The 17310-nt window shown below is 47.8% G+C and overlaps 1 protein-coding gene across 1 annotated transcript in view; it reads left to right on the top strand.

Moving 5' to 3' along the window:
- Positions 1-16665: 16665 nt before the first annotated feature.
- EXTL3 (exostosin like glycosyltransferase 3) overlaps positions 16666-17310 on the top strand; it is a 166219-nt gene continuing 165574 nt past the window's right edge. The window contains exon 1 of the mRNA XM_040348131.1: positions 16666-16767. The gene's annotated coding sequence lies outside the window, so the exon portion shown is untranslated. The remainder of the gene's footprint in view (positions 16768-17310) is intronic.

The raw sequence follows: 17310 nt of genomic DNA on the forward strand, positions 1-17310 counted from the left end.
ATAGGCGGCACTGATGGGCACACATAGGCGGCACTGATGGGCACACATAGGCGGCACTGATGGGCACACATAGGCGGCACTGATGGGCACACATAGGCGGCACTGGGCACTCATGGGCGGCACAGATGGGCACTCATAAGCGGCACAGATGGGCGGCACTGATGGATACTTATGGGTGGCACAGATGGGCACTGATAGGTGGGCACTGGGCATGGATGGGCACTGTGGGGTGGCACTGATGGACACTGGGGTGGCGCTGATGGACACTGGGGTGGCGCTGATGGACACTGGGGTGGCAGCACTTATTTTTGCCAGGTTGCCAGTCAGTGCCCATTTGTGGGCACTGACTGGCATCTTTTTTCTTTATGCTTTTTTTTTTAATTTTTTTTTTAGACTTTTTATTTTTTTTGCCATTTTTTTTATTTTTGCCCACCCTGGTGCTCCAGGGTGGGCATCCCTGGTGGTCCAGTGTGGCGATCCGAGGGGGGGCTGCGCTGATAAACAATCAGCGCTAACCCCCCCTGTCAGGAGAGCCGCCGATCGGCTATCCTCTACTCGCGTCTGTCAGACGCGAGTGAGGAAGAGCCATCGACGGCTCTTCCTGTTTACATCGTGATCAGCCGTGGTTGGACACGGCTGATCACGTGGTAAAGAGTCTCCGCCGGAGGCTCTTTACCGAGATCGGAGATGCAGGGTGTCAGACTGACACCCCGCATCACCGATCGCCGCGATGCGCGCCCCCACGGGCGCGCGCGGCATGAAATCCTGCAGGACGTTCGAGAACGTCCTGTCAGGATTTCATAACCACTTCCCGGACGTAAATCGGCCATAGGCCGGGCGGGAAGTGGTTAAACATTTTTTTTTTCTATTTTTTTTATATTTTTTCCTTCTCTTTTTTTACATTCTACGATGAGAGAAATATAGTTTTACCATAGTAACACTGTACCACTCTGGGGAGTTGATCAGGATTTTTTTTTTTTTTAACATACGATGATTGCTTATAGCAGTGAATTTCACTGCTATAAGCAAATATTTTTACTGAATGACAGTGTGTAGACACTGTGTATTGTTGTGATTAGCTTTGATTGGCCCTGTCTGTACAATGTGATCACTGTTACCAATCACAGCTAGCAACACAATTGTATACAATGAATGGCATGAAAGGAAGCTATTCATTGTTTATAGCTGTCATATGATCTGCTGCGATTAGTCCCTGCGATCACATGGTGCTGGTACACTGATCAGTCATCCGCTGTGTCCACCAAACAGATCACACTGAAGCGTGGCCTGTTCAAAGTTGTGGCACTTCTTTTGTTTATAGCGCAAAAAATAAAAACCGAAGAGATGATCAAAAAACACCAAAAGAAAGCTCTAATTGTGGGAAAAAAAGGACGCAAATTTTGTTTAGGTACAGCGTCGCACGACCACACAATTGTCAGTTAAAGCGTTGCAGCGCCGAAACGCAAAAAGTGGCCCGGTCTTTGACCACCCAAATGGTCCGGGGCTGAAGTGGCTAAATTGGGATATTTATTAAACCAAATATAAAAAATATTGTGTTTTTTTTTCAAAGCTGTCGCTCTTCTCTTGTTTATAGTGCAAAAAATAAAAACCGCAGAGATGATCAAATACCACCAAAAGAAAGCTCTAATTGTGGGAAAAAAGGACGCATTTTTTTTTTTAGGTACAGCGTCGCATGACCGCGCAATTGTCAGTTAAAGCGACGCAGTGCCAAATTGTAAAAGGTGCTCTGTTCAGGGTGGAAGGGGTCAAATCTTCCTGGGCTGAAACGGTTAATTATTTATTTTATTTAAAACTTTTTTTACATTGTCCCTTTTAAAAAAAAAAAAAAAATATGTAATCAACTTTATTGCTATCACAAGGCATAAACAACATCCCTTGCGTTACCGATAAGCATAATTTCTCTTTACGGAGAGATCTGGAGTGTATAAGACCTTAGATCTCTCCTCTGCCCACGAAATCTTCTGATCAAACCGAGAACGTATCGCGGCGCGGTCGGGTGGAGGGCGGAAAGTTGAAGACGTTTTTTGCGGTGTGGGTTTCCATATCTTGGATTTGCAGGTTTTACGGCAAATAGAAGCAACCTGACTCCTCAGACTTTGATCTCGTGTGACAGAGTCATTTTCCCGAGGCCCCCGGCTAGACATCTCCGGCAGACTTTGATCACCCGCGCCGTACAACTGTGTTCAGCATAGAGGAGGACCTGTCACCTACAAACAGCTACATGTGAAAGCAGCATTCCTGCCTTGGGCCTTTATTATTATTATTATTATTATTATTATTATACAGGATTTATATAGTGCCTATGCATAGGTGTGCGCAGCCTATTGCATTAGGGTGTGCACCCCAAAACTCAAACACACATGCGGGTATGAGTGTGTGTATATATATATATATACACACACACACACACACAATCTTTTAAATAATTGTAAACAAACATTTATGAAATGTATTAAAACTTTTTTAACTGTTTCAATACATTTTGCATCTTATGGCAGAGCCAGTCAGAGGGAAAAAGTGGGGGGTGAGAGAGAAAGTGGGATGAGAGAGGGTCTGAAACTGGGGGGGGGGGGGGGACGGGTAAGAGGGAGAGAGGAGGGGTTGAGAGGGGGGAAAGAGAGAGAAAGTGGGGTGAGAGAGAGGGTGGCGAGAGAGAGGGCGGCGAGAGAGAGAGAGATGGAGGGGGGTGAAACAGAGGGGGGAGAAAAAGAGGGGTTAAGAGAGAGAAGGAGTGAGAGAGAGAGAGAGAGAGAGAAAAGGGGAGTGAGAGAGAGGTAGGGAGGAGAGAGGGTCTGAACTGGGGGGGGGGGGGAGAGATGGGTAAGAGGGAGAGAGGAGGGGTTGAGAGGGGGGAAAGAGAGAGAAAGTGGGGTGAGAGAGAGGGTGGCGAGAGAGAGGGTGGCGAGAGAGAGAGAGAGAGAGAGAGAGAGAGAGAGAGATGGAGGGGGGAGAAAAAGAGGGGTTAAGAGAGAGAAGGAGTGAGAGAGAGAGAGAGAGAGAGAGAGAAAAGGGGAGTGAGAGAGAGGTAGGGAGGAGAGAGGGTCTGAACTGGGGGGGGGAGAGATGGGTAAGAGGGAGAGAGGAGGGGTTGAGAGGGGGAAAGAGAGAATTGGGTGAAGGAGGGGGGTGAAACAGAAGGGGGGGAGAGGGAGGGGGGTTGGAACAGAGGGGGGGAGGGGGTGAGAAAAAGAGGGGTTAAGAGAGAGACGGGGTGAGAGAGAGAGGGGGAGAGAGGATGGTGAGAAAGAGAGAGGGATGAGAGAGAGGGGGGTTAGAGAGAGAGGGGACAAGAGAGAGAGAGTGAGAGGGTGAGAGAGAGGGAGGATGTAGTGTGTGACAAGGCACAGTGGGTCCCCCTTGCCCCATGGCTCATGTGCCCCCCTACACTTCTGAACACTGAATGGCACTGGCGCCTGGGATTAGGGTGTGCCCAGGCACACCTGGTACACCCCCTGCGCACACCTATGTGCCTATGGTTTGTGCAGCGCTTTACAATATAAAGGGAGAGAGTACAGTTACAATACAATTGTGATAAAAGCAGCAAAGCACAGTTTATCAGCAAAGTGCATCGTTTTCTTTTATCTCGGATACATTTCCTCATCTTTGTCCTCTTTTGTTTGAATGGAAAAAAAAATCACGCTCCTGTTATCTGAGATTCTGTCTTCGGTTTTTAAAGCGGATCTTGCCTTTTAGGCTTTAGGGCTGCTTATGCAATGTGCCCCCCCTTCCCTTTCCTTAAAATCTGCATAAAAGTACAAAAAAGAACGTGGGGAGGAAAAATGGATAATATACTCATCTTTCCCCAACTTTTGTAGCCAGGGCCCTCATTATAAGTCATGGGGCCCTGCACAGCCTACCTGATAGGGCCCCCAGTGGGGCACAGTAGAGGACACAATGTAGGTACAGAGTATGGTAAGCTGGCACAGTACAGGGTACAACGAGGGTAGAGGGCACAATGCAGGTACAGGGTATTGTAAGCTGGCACAGTACAGGGTACAATAAGGGAAGAGGGCACAATATAGGTACAGTGTATGGTAAGCTGGCACAGTACAGGGTACAATGAGGGAAGAGGGCACAGTGTATGGTAATCTGGCACAGTACAGGGTACAATGAGGGTAGAGGGCACAATGCAGGTACAGGGTATTGTAAGCTGGCACAGTACAGGGTACAATAAGGGAAGAGGGCACAATATAGGTACAGTGTATGGTAAGCTGGCACAGTACAGGGTACAATAAGGGAAGAGGGCACAATACAGGTACAGTGTATGGTAAGCTGGCACAGTACAGGGTACAATGAGGGAAGAGGGCACAGTGTATGGTAAGCTGGCACAGTACAGGGTACAATGAGAGTAGAGGACACAATGCAGGTACAGTGATTGGTAAGCTGGCACAGTACAGGGTACAACGAGAGTAGAGGACACAATGCAGGTACAGTCTGTGGTAAGCTGGCAAAGTACAGGGTACAATGAGCGAAGAGGGCACAATACAGGTACAGTGTGTGGTAAGCTGGCACAGTACAGGGTACAATGAGAGTAGAGGGCACAATGCAGGTACAGTGTATGGTAAGTGGTAAGCTGGAACAATACAGGGTGCAATGAGGGAAGAGGGCACAATGAAGGTACAGTGTGTGGTAAGCTGTCACAGTACAGAGTACAATGAGGGAGGAGGGCACAATGCAGGTACAGTGTGTGGTAAGCTGGCACAGTACAGGGTGCGATGAGGGTAGAGGACACAATGCAGGCACAGTCTGTGGTAAGCTGGCACAGTACACGGTACAATGAGGGAAGAGGGCACAATAAAGGTACAGTGTATGGTAAGCTGGCACAATACAGGGTACAATGAGGGTAGAGGACACAATGCAGGTACAGGGTGTGGTAAGCTGACACAATACAGGGTACAATGAGGGAAGAGGGCACAATACAGGTACAGTGTGTGGCAAGCTGGCATGGTACAGGGTACAATAAGGGAAGAGGGCACAATGCAGGTACAGGGTATGGTAGCTGGCACAGTACAGGGTTTAATGAGGGAAGAGGGCACAATGAAGGTACAGTGTGTGGTAAGCTGGCACAGTACAGAGTACGGTGAGGGATGAGGGCACAATGCGGGTACAGTGTATGGTAAGCTGGCACAGTACAGGATACAATGAGAGTAGAGGGCACAATGCAGGTACAGTGTATGATAAGCTGGCACACTACAGGGTATGAGGAGGGAAGAGGACACAATGCAGTTACAGTGTATGGTAAGCTGACATAGTACAGGGTAGTTCCTGTCCCATAGTGAGAGGAAATCCCTGCAACTAAGGAAATCCAACGGGGACCCCCAGGTCACCAAAACTAACACCCCCAGTGAAAGATTTCCCCTCTATTATGATTCTGGGGATAACCCAACATTTGGGATTCTCACCTTTGATGATAACGGTAAGGACAGGACAAATAGAGAGGGAGACACTTCCTAAAAGGGACACAGACAACAATAATAACCTGACAGGTGTTTTAATCCCTCTCCACTCTATCCAGAACTAATAGAAAAAAAGTGTTGTCTTTAGTTAAACACACAAATGCAACATATTAATTGCATTTGTAAAAGATAAAAGGTGAGGTTGCGCAGATTAAATAGACACCCGACACCGAGAAACACCAGCTTTACGTTAGGTGCACAATGTGCAGAGGACACGGACAGTACACACACCACGTAGCTTTAGGTACACACTGCAGCGGACACAGACAGTACACCACCTGAAAGTACTTGCAGCAATATACCCTGCCTGTAGTATTAAAGCGGTTCTCCACCCTAAAGTGGAGTCCCGCTGATCGAAACCCTCCCCCCCTCCGGTGTCACATTTGACACCTTTCAGGGGGAGGGGGGTGCAGATACCTGTCTAAAGACAGGTATTTGCACCCACTTCCGGCCCGGCATTCACGGGCAAAAGACAGGCATTCCGTCACATCCCGTCGCCCCCCCCCCGTTGTGTGCTGGGAACACTCGGCTCCCAGCACACAGCGGGAGCCAATCGGCGGGCGCGGCGCGACTCGCGCATGCGCCGTAGGGAACCGGGCAGTGAAGCCGCAGCGCTTCACTTCCTGGTTCCCTCAGCGTGGATGGCGGGGGGAGCAGCAGAGAGACGAGCGATCGCTCGTCCTCTGCTGCGATCGGCGCTGGACCCCAGGACAGGTAAGTGTCCTAATATTAAAAGCAGTATTTGTAGCTGCTGGCTTTTAATATTATTTTCCCGTGGCACATCCACTTTAATATGAGAAGATCCCTGCTTCTAGGAGTGAATATGAGAAACACCAGCTTTACGTTAGGTGCACAATGTGCAGAGGACACAGACAGTACACACACCACGTAGCTTTAGGTGCACACTGCAGAGGACACAGGCAGTACACCACGTGAGAATACTGCAGCTAGCACAATCACCTGCCTGTCAGTAAATTAGGAAGAGCGGATCTAGCTAAACTATACAGTGTATAAATATATATACAACACCTGGGATGCATATATATCCTCTACACACTGTAACATTAACTGACTAGCCTGCCTGCCTGCTCTATTTACCTGCAATAAATGACACTCTCTCTCTGTCTTCTCTTAACCACCACAACACACTACACAAGGCCGACCTGCAGACGGCCTTTTATAGTTTGGGGCGTGTACAAAACTCCCTGAGCCATAATTGGCTAAAGCCACCCTGGCTTTGGCCAATTATGGATCTCCGTTTTTTGCAAGCTGTGATTGGCCAAGCATGCGGGTCATAGTGCATGCTTGGCCAATCATCAGCCAGCAATGCACTGCGATGCCGCAGTGAATTATGGGCCGTGACACGCCACTCGAATTTAGCGCGAACGGCCCGTAACGTTCGTATTTCGATGATCTGTCGAACATACGATGTTCGAGTCGAACGTGAGTTTGACTCGAACACAAAGCTCATCCCTAGTGAAGAGTAGAGGTTTAGTAGAAATGAAGATAGCAGATCCAGATGTCATTAATAGGGAAACAGCCCTGCTCCCACGTGTAATGTCTCTTTCACCACTCTAGCCAGCAGGGCTGTCTTAATGAGAGGGCACACCTGGGCACTGCCCAGGGGGCCCAGCAGCATGGGGGGCCCCTGCAATTTCCCCAAAGCAGCTGGTTCTTGAGCCCATGATCCCCCGAAATTGGGGGCCCCATGATGGCACTGAGAGTGATAGATGCAAAGAGGAGGCAGTCTGCCTTATACCTACTTAATGTCTGTTTACCTGCACTGTCATCATTGTAGGGGCCCCAGAGCATTACTTTGCCCAGGGGCCCATGATGCTATTAAGACGGCCCTGCTAGCCAGAGTGGGTATAGCGCACCTGGACCGGCCTCTCTCACCAGCCTGGCAGCCAGAATGTCACTCGAACCTCAGGGAAAAGTCGCTGCCACAGACCCTCCTGATAAATGAACAGCGGAGATGATCCTCCTTAGCAGACTTGGCACCCGGATCTCCTTCAGCTAGTTTTGAATTAGGGTACCGACTGACAGGCGGCCAACATTCAGCCTCTTAGTGTCCGGTTCCCCTAGTCCCCGATGAATGGTCAGGCCCCTATCGGAACACCAGCCTCTCTTGGTACTCCTCAGGCAGACTCTGCACCGTACGGCCTCCTCCAACTGGACGGACGGCCCAGGACCTTCTTAGGTGGGACCCAGTCGATTACTGAGTCCCCAAGCGGCAGATCAATTGCTCCGGGCCAACGTGGTCCTGAAGCCAGGATCCTTGCATTGCACGTGCAACCCCGTCCCGGAAGGCCATTTGCCGGGGCGGCGTGAAGTGCCTACCCTAAAGGTGGGCGCCACATGAAGAGAAACCCAGGGAAATGGCGTCTGCCTCATAAATACTCTCTCCCAGCATGCACAGCAAGGACAAACTCAATCCTTGACTCCACTGCTGCCACCTGCCGACCTGGGGTGAGATCAGCACCCCAGAAACAACAGAACAGACCCACAGCACAGCCAAAGCTGAGAGAGAGACCCAAATTTGAACAAATCAAACTGGTCAGAGTTAACTAACTCTCTGACCCCCTCTAAATTTCACATAGCACCAGTTCTGGAAAGCAACCAGGCGCTACATTATTATCATAATCATTTAATTAAAATATTTTGTTCATATTTGATTAATATTATTATTATTTAATTAATGTATTTTAATGTATATTTAATTTATTTTAGTTTATACAGTAAAGCCTTGGTTTGAGAGTAAATTGGTTTGAGAACATTTTGCAAGACAAGCAATATGTTTTAATAAATGTTGCCTTGATATATAAGCAATGTCTTGATATAAGAGTAGATATAAGAGTAGCGTCTTGTCACAAACTGAGTATAAAAGAGAAGAGAGAAGCCTCTAAGAGCCCATTCACACAGGGGCAACATGACTTTGGGAGGCAACTTGGACACGACTTGAGTATGAATCACAGCGCGACTTGGGATGACTTACATCGCGACTTGAAGTTGCCTCCAGGAGGGTGAACTTCATGCCAAATTTTAAATAAAAAAACGTCATGGGTTCCCCCTCCAAGAGCATACCAGGCCCTTAGGTCTGGTATGGATTTCAAGGGGAAACCTTACGCCATACCAGACCCTTATTCGAGCACGCAGCCCATCCGGTCAGGAAAGGGGGTGGGGACGAGCAAGCGCCCCCCCTCCTGAACCGTACCAGGCCGCATGCCCTCAACATAGGGAGTAGGTGCTTTGGGGAAGCGGGGCACCCTGCGGTTATTTCTGCCAGGCACCGCTATCTTCTTCCAGCTCTTTTACTAGCGGCGGGCCGGTCTTCTGCGTCTTCTTCCCTCTTCTCTTCTTTGTGGTTGACTCGACGCTTCCTCTCGCTGTAATGCCGGATGCGTGGTGCGCAACGATTTATATAGGCCTCTTATGACGTCACAGTCCCATCATGCTCCGGGTGATGCCTAGATAAAACGTTGCGCACCGCGCACCTGGCATTACAGCGGGAGGAAACGTTGAATCAACATCGAAGAAGAGAAGAGGGAAGAAGACGACGCAGAAGACCAGCCAGCTGCTAGTAAAAGAGCTGGAAGAAGATAGCGGTGCCCGGCAGAAGGCAGAAAGAACTGGAGAGCGGGAGAAGAGAGCGGAGAAGTCGGAAGAAGACCCCCAGAGATGACTAATAAATTACTTTAAAAACCTGTCTAGTGTGTTTTTTTTCTTGACACTTCCCCCCCCCCCCCAGGTGAATGGGTAGGGGTATGGGTAGGATGTACCCCATACTTTTTCACATAGGGTGGGCGTCCGGGATCTGGGGGCTCCCTTATTAAAGGGGGCTCCCAGATTCCGATAAGCCCCCCGCTCGCAGACCCTGACAACCAACGGCCAGGGTTGTAGGGAAGAGGCCCTTGTCTCCATCAACATGGGGACAAGGTGCTTTGGGGTGGGGGGCTGCAGGGCGCCCCCTACCCCCAAAGAACCTACCCCCCATGTTGAGGGCATGCAGCCTGGTACTGTTCAGGGGGGGCGCTCGTTCGTCCCCACCCCCTTTCCTGACCGGCCGGGCTGCATGCTCGGATAAGGCTCTAGTATGGATTTTTTTTGGGCGTAGGGGGTTCCCCTTGAAATCCATACCAGACCTAAGGGCCTGGTATGCTCTTGGAGGGGGGAACACATTCCGTTTTTTTATTTAAAATTTGGCATGGAGTTTCCCCTCATTATTCATACCAAGTACCAGCTCTGTGGGTGGGAGGGGTTTGCCCTAGAGCCGGTTCACACTGGGGTGACTTCCTGTAAAGTTGCCTCACTATGAACGGGGATCCGACTTGGAGACGACTTCCATTGAAATCAATGGGTACAAGTCACCTAGAAGTCGAATTGAAGTAGTACAGGAACCTTTTTTGAAGTCGGAGCGACTGCAGTAGTGTGCGTTAAGACGGCCTCATTCACTTACATTGATTTCTTCATGCAACGCGACTTGAGGCGACTAGGGGTGAATTGGGGCGACTGGAAGTCGGATCCAAAGTCGGATCTGTGCGAATGGGCTCTAAGTGTAGCAATATGGTTACATTTAATGAAGGTACAACATTTAGCAACTTATTGCTACACTTCTCTTCTCTTTTATACCCTGTAAAAAAATGCTTTGATATACAAGTGCTTTGGATTACAAGCACGAACTATGCTCGCAAACCAAGGTTTTACTGTATTTAATTATTTATATTAATTTCCTTTGCATCCTCTCCTTTTCCCCCTTCACTTTCCCTTCTTTAGAATGATCAATGCTCAGTCAGAAGTAAACAAGAGAGGGTGGCTACGTTCCTGCATACATTGGGACCAGTGGCGTACTAAGGGGAGGGCGGGGGGCGTGCCGCACACGGAGTCAGCCCGGGGGGGGGTCTGTATTGTAGGAAGGGGGGTCTGTATTGTAGGAAGGGGGGTCTGTATTGTAGGAAGGGGGGGTCTGTACTGTAGGGGGGGGTCTTCACTGTAGCGGGGGCCTGTACTGTAGCGGGGGTCTGTACTGTAGTGGGGGTCTTACTGTAGGGGGCCTGTACTGTAGGGGGGTCTTCACTGCAGGTGGTCCTGCACTGTAGGGGGGGTCTGCACTGTAGCGGGGGCCTGTACTGTAGCGGGGGCCTGTACTGTAGCGGGGGCCTGTACTGTAGGGAGGCAGTCTGCACTGTAGGGGGGTCTGTGTAACATGCAGGGGGCCCAGAACTGTTAAGGGGTGTCTGTGTAACATACGGCGTCTAGAGGTGCAGGGTACTATGTAATGTAAAGAGGTCCAGAGCTGTGGGGGGCTGTGTAATGTAAAGGGGTGCAGAGGTACAAGGGCTGTGTAATGTAAAGGGATTCAGAGGTGCAGGATGCAGTGTAATGTAAAGGGGTCCAGAGGTGCAGGGTGCTGTGTAATGTAAAGGGGTCCAGAGGTGCAGTGTGCTGTGTAATGTAAAGGGGTCCAGAGGTACAAGGGCTGTGTAATGTAAAGGGGTCCAGAGGTGCTGTGTAATGTAAAGGGGTCCAGAGGTGCTGTGTAATGTAAAGGGGTCCAGAGGTGCTGTGTAATGTAAAGGGGTCCAGAGGTGCAATGGCTGTGTAATGTGAAGGGGTCCAGTTGTGGAGAGGGGGTACACAGTAGTGACAACGAGATATTGAAGGATGTAGAGGTATGCAGGGGCACAGGGGGGTGTTTTTACATTTTAAGGTGGGGGAGTGCCAGATATTGGATCCGCCCCGGGTGCCAAATGCTCTAGGTACGCCCCTGTTTGGGACCTTGGAGTATGAACCCTCTAACAGAAGGTCAGATCACAGCCACAAAAAATAATAATAATAAAAAAGGAATTTGGAGATTTGGAGAAAGCTGAGAGGAGTAGAAGGGACTTTGAGAGCTGAACTGGTTAAACTGGTTTCCATCCAGATTGACCACAGTGGGATGGAATGACATTTTCTTTTACAGGAATTCTTCTGGGTGACCCTTATATAGCTTAAAGGCATCCTTATGTCTTCCATCATTCATCGGCCTCTTTCCAAGGCTTGTGTCTAGACATATCTATGGTCCACAGTGCTGTAAATACATTTTTCCTGGGGATTTGGAGGGAAGGGTCAGCCTAAAATCTCTTCCCCTCCTGCTATTAATGATCTCCCCCTATTACAGACCCCCCCCCCCCCATACAAATCTCCCCCAGGTATATAACCCCCATGTCCAATATAGATCTCGCCCATTATAGATCCCATCCTCCCAGTACAGTTACTTCCTAGTACAGAGCTCCCCCTCCTCATTATAGCTCTTGGCCAAGTACAGATCTTCCCTCAGTTCAAATAACCCCCCAAGTACAGATCATCTTACCATTACAGATTCCATCCCTCCATTACAGATCTTTTCCTCTCAGTACAGCTTCCTGCAGACATAATACAGGAGATGATCAGAGACTGCAGACATAATACAGGAGATGATCAGAGACTGCAGACATAATACAGGAGATGATCAGAGACTGCAGACCTGATACAGGAGATGATCAGAGACTGCAGACATAGTACAGGAGATGATCAGAGACTGCAGACCTGATACAGGAGATGATCAGAGACTGCAGACATAGTACAGGAGAAGATCAGAGACTGCAGTCATGATACAGGAGATGGTCAGAGACTGCAGACATAGTACAGGAGATGATCAGAGACTGCAGACATGATACAGGAGATGGTCAGAGACTGCAGACATAATACAGGAGATGATCAGAGACTGCAGACCTGATACAGGAGATGATCAGAGACTGCAGACATAGTACAGGAGATGATCAGAGACTGCAGACCTGATACAGGAGATGATCAGAGACTGCAGACATAGTACAGGAGATAATCAGAGACTGCAGACATAATACAAGAGATGATCAGAGACGGCAGACATAGTACAGGAGATGATCAGAGACTGCAGACATAGTACAGGAGATGATCAGAGACTGCAGACATAATACAGGAGATGATCAGAGACGGCAGACATAATACAGGAGATGATCAGAGACTGCAAACATAGTACAGGAGAAGATCAGAGACTGCAGACATGATACAGGAGATGGTCAGAGACTGCAGACATAGTACAGGAGATGATCAGAGACTGCAGACATGATACAGGAAATGATCAGAGACTGCAGACATAGTACAGGAGATGATCAGAGACTGCAGACATGATACAGGAAATGATCAGAGACTGCAGACATGATACAGGAGATGATCAGAGACTGCAGACATAGTACAGGAGAAGATCAGAGACTGCAGACATAGTACAGGAGATGATCAGAGACTGCAGACATAGTACAGGAGATGGTCACAGATTGCAGACATGATACAGGAGATGGTCACAGACTGCAGACATGATACAGGAGATGATCAGAGACTGCAGACATGATACAGGAGATGGTCACAGACTGCAGACATGATACAGGAGATGATCAGAAACTGCAGACATAATGCAGGAGATGATCAGAGACTGCAGACCTGATACAGGAGATGATCAGAGACTGCAGACATAGTACATGAGATGATCAGAGACTGCAGACATGATACAGGAGATGGTCAGAGACTGCAGACATAATACGGGAGATGATCAGAGACTGCAGACCTGATACAGGAGATGATCAGAGACTGCAGACCTGATACAGGAGATGATCAGAGACTGCAGACATAGCACAGGAGATAATCAGAGACTGCAGACAGGGCCGCCATCAGGAATTATGGGGCCCCTGGGGACCTCTGGGCCCTTTAATAAAAAGAAAAAAAGAAATAAAAAATATATATATTTTTTTTAAAAAGGGGGGGGTTGCCATCTGGGGCCCTGGGGACCTCTGGGCCCTTTAATAATAATTAAAAAAATATATATATATATACACACACACAAATTATTATTTTCTTTTATAAAAAGAAATTACAAAAAAAGGGGGGTTGCCATCCGGGACCTCTGGGCCCTTTAATAAAAAAATATATATAAAAAAAAACAAAAAAAAAAACATTTATACATTTTTTTAAAAAAAGGGGGTTTGCCACATGGGGCCCTGGGGACCTCTGAGCCCTTCAATAAAAAAAAAATATATATATATATATATATATATATATATATATATATATATATATATATATATATATATATATATATAAAAAAGAAATAAAAAGAAATAAAATAATATAATTTTTTTTTATTAAAAAAAGGGGGGTTGCCATCCGGGGGCCCTGGGGACCTCTGGGCCCTTTATTAATGATAATAATAATAATAATAATAATAATAATAATATATATATATATATATATATAAAAGAAATAAAAAAATGTATATAAAAAATAAATAAAAAAAAGAGGGGTTGCCATCTGGGGCCCTGTGGGCCTCCGGGCCACTGGGAACCTCCGGGCCCCTTACCGGTGTACTGCCTGTACCCCCCTGATGGCGGCCCTGGCTTCATTGGAGCCTGACTAACCGAAAAGTCTCTTTAAAGAGAACCTGTCAATGGAAACATATCGTCACATAGGGGGCAATTGGTCCCCTATGTGATAGAAATAAAGTTAAAGTCCATTACTTGGGGGGGGGGGATTGAAATCCTATGAATTTGTTTAGTTTAGTTTCTTTAAATTTAGTTTTGTTTATTAATTTTCGAATTAATTCCAAATTTTCAGAATGATTCCAGTTCGGATCGGTTTAAAAATGATCAACCGATTCGAATTCTCGCTCGCCGATGTTTCTCTGGCTTACTGTTGCCACCGGTAACGATCGGACAATGTGGTCAGCTGTTACCGGCATAGGCGATCAAAGAGTAGACATTCTCTTGATCGCCTCTATGGCCTTGGAGGACCAGAGCAACATCATGACGCCACTTCCGGCCCAGGCTGGAAGTAAATCCTTTTTTTTTAAAGCAAAAGATCAAAAAAAATAAAAAAAATAATCTTTTGTTTTTAAGGGCTCTTTCACACGGACGGCCCATTCAGGTCCGCCTGCCAGTTTTTTTGGCAGACCTGAACGGGCGCTCCGTGCTCCTCTATGGAGCCACTGATGTCAGCGGTGACGTGCCCGCTGACATCCGACCCGCTCTGATCTGCCAAAGTGTGACGGAGGAAAAACCTACTTTTCCTTCCGTCTGGCGGATCGGATCGGGTGAACATGGACAGACGGTCCGTGTTCATCCGATCCCCCCATATGGGGGGAGCGGAGAAAAGACAGGGCGGTCCCTGCACAGTGTGCGGGGACCGCCCTGTCATCCGCCGGCTCAGCGGGGATCAACGGAGCGATCCCCGCTGAGCAAGCGGAGGTTCACGGGGCGGATCATTACTGATCCGCCCCGTGTGAAAGGGGCCAAAGAGTAAAGAAGAGATTTGGGGTATTTTTGACCCCAGATCTCTCCATAAAGAGGACCTGTCATTTTTATATCTATTACAAGTGATGTTTACGTTCCTTGTAATAGGAAATAAATAAATAAAGAGACAGTATAAAAAAAAAAAGTAAAAAAAAGTGTAAAGAAATTAAATAAATAATAATAAAAAAAAAATTGAAAGCGCCCCATCCCTCCGCTTTTGCGTCCGGAAGTGATTGTAAACGTTGCGCATGCATATGTAACCGGTATCTGAACCACGCATGTGAGGTATCGCCGCGAATGTTAGAGCGAGAGCAATAATTCTAGTGCTAGACCTCCTCTGTAACTCTAAACAAGTACCGTATTTATCGCGGTATAACGCGCTCCCGCGTATACCGTGCACCCCTAAAGTTGCCCCCGAAATTCCTGTAAAAAAAATGTTATATGATTTCATTACTTACAGTTTTGGTGTCTTCCCAGCGTCCACCGTCCGGTCCGGCGTCCGTCTGCGGCCTCGATGGTGTCCTCCCGGCTTCTCCAGCGCGCGCCTCAAGTCGAGTCCCCGCTTCCCGCGCTCAGTTCGAACGCCTCCTATCGGCGTATATCGCTAGGGGAAAATCGTGGGTGCGCGATATACGCCGATAGCCGCTTCCCGCGCTCAGTTTGAAATCCTGCGCCGACATATACCGAGTGCAGTACACTCGGGTACATTCGGCAAGGCTCGGCTTCGCTCGCGCTCACGCTCTGTGACGTTTATGCGTGAGCACAAGCGAAGCCGAGCCTGGCCGAATGTACCCGAGTGTACTGCACTCGGTATATGTCGGCGCAGGATTTCAAACTGAGCGCGGGAAGCGGCTATCGGCGTATATCGCGCACCCACGATTTTCCCCTAGCGATATACGCCGATAAATACGGTAATCTGTAAAGGCGTTTAACGGGTTGTCTATGGAGATTTTTAAGTACTGTAGTTTGTCGCCATTGCACGAGCGTGTGCAATTTAAAAGTGTGACATGTTTGGTATCTATTTACTCAGGGTAACATCATCTTTCACATTATACAAAAAACTGGGGTAAATATTGTTTGTACCGTTTTGTTTTAATGAATTAAAGTGTATTTTTTTTGTAAGAAAATTGCATTTGCAAAACCCCTGTTCAAACACCGTATGACATAAGAATCACCATTTTATTCCCCAGGGTCTCTGCTAAAAAAAATAAAAAATGTATCATGTTTGGGAGTTATAAGAAATTTTCTACCAAAAAAATACTGATTTAAAAATGTAAACAAAAAGTGCCAAAGTTCGGGAAACATGCTGTCCTTGTTAGATGTGCACAGGTGTCATCACCCACATCTAGGCAATGCCCAGGTGTTGCGGCCATCAATGTGTATGGTAAATCGTTGCGCTGATATTGTGTGACATTAAAAAAATATGGGACTACCACCATTTTCTTCTCCAGGGTGTCTGTCTGTAGAAGATATCATGATTTTGGGGTTTTATGTAATCTTCAGGCCTAAAATGTGTGTTTTTACATGTGTGGTCCAGTAGGGAAAGGGTTAGAGAAGGCATAGACATTTTCGGGAGGGTAGAGGTGACAGCCCCCTCCCCACATATTTTTGCTATGATTTGTAATGAGAGGTGGGGGGGGGGGGTACATTGCTGGAACTGAGTTCCCTCGCACTGTCTCTATGGTAACGCAGAATGCGGCCGCCAGTGGCCGCTGTGGAGCAATCTCCGAAAGCGCGCCCCCCCCCCCAACCTTCTCCCTCCACCACCTTCCCTTTCTCTGAGAGGCGCGCGCCCGGGGAGCTGCCACAGGGGCGGAGACGGAGGAGAGAGAGAGAGCGCTGTGCACGCGGGTGGAAATCTCGCGAGGCTTCGGCGGGCGCGCGCGCGGCACGACTACGGCAGCATCATCTCTCGCTGGCGGAGCGGAGGGTGAGAAGGAGAGCGGCGGGCCCCGGTAAGAGGAGGGGAGACCGGAACTATGTGTACACCTCATATTACCTCTCTATACCCTTCTGTGTACTCCCCATATACATTCTACATCTCCATACACCTCATATTACCTCCATATGCATTGTATGAGCCTCTACATACCCTCATATACACTGTATACACCTCTGTATACCCAGTATATACCTCACATTACCTCTCTATACCCTTCTGTGTACTCCTCATATACATTCTACATCTCCATACACCTCATATTACCTCCATATACATTGTATACACCTCATATACACAGTATATACCTCTGTATACACCTCATATACACAGTATATACATTGTATACACCTCATATACACAGTATATACCTTTATATATACCCCTCATATACACAGTATACACCTTTTGTATACACCTCATATACACAGTATATACCCCCGTATACACCTCTGTATATACCTCACATTACCTCTCTACCCTTCTGTGTACTCCCCATATACATTCTATATCTCCATACACCTCATATTACCTCCATATACACTGTATACACCTCATA

Source organism: Rana temporaria, chromosome 4, assembly GCF_905171775.1.
Source record: "Rana temporaria chromosome 4, aRanTem1.1, whole genome shotgun sequence".
NCBI classification, from domain to species: Eukaryota; Metazoa; Chordata; class Amphibia; order Anura; family Ranidae; genus Rana; species Rana temporaria.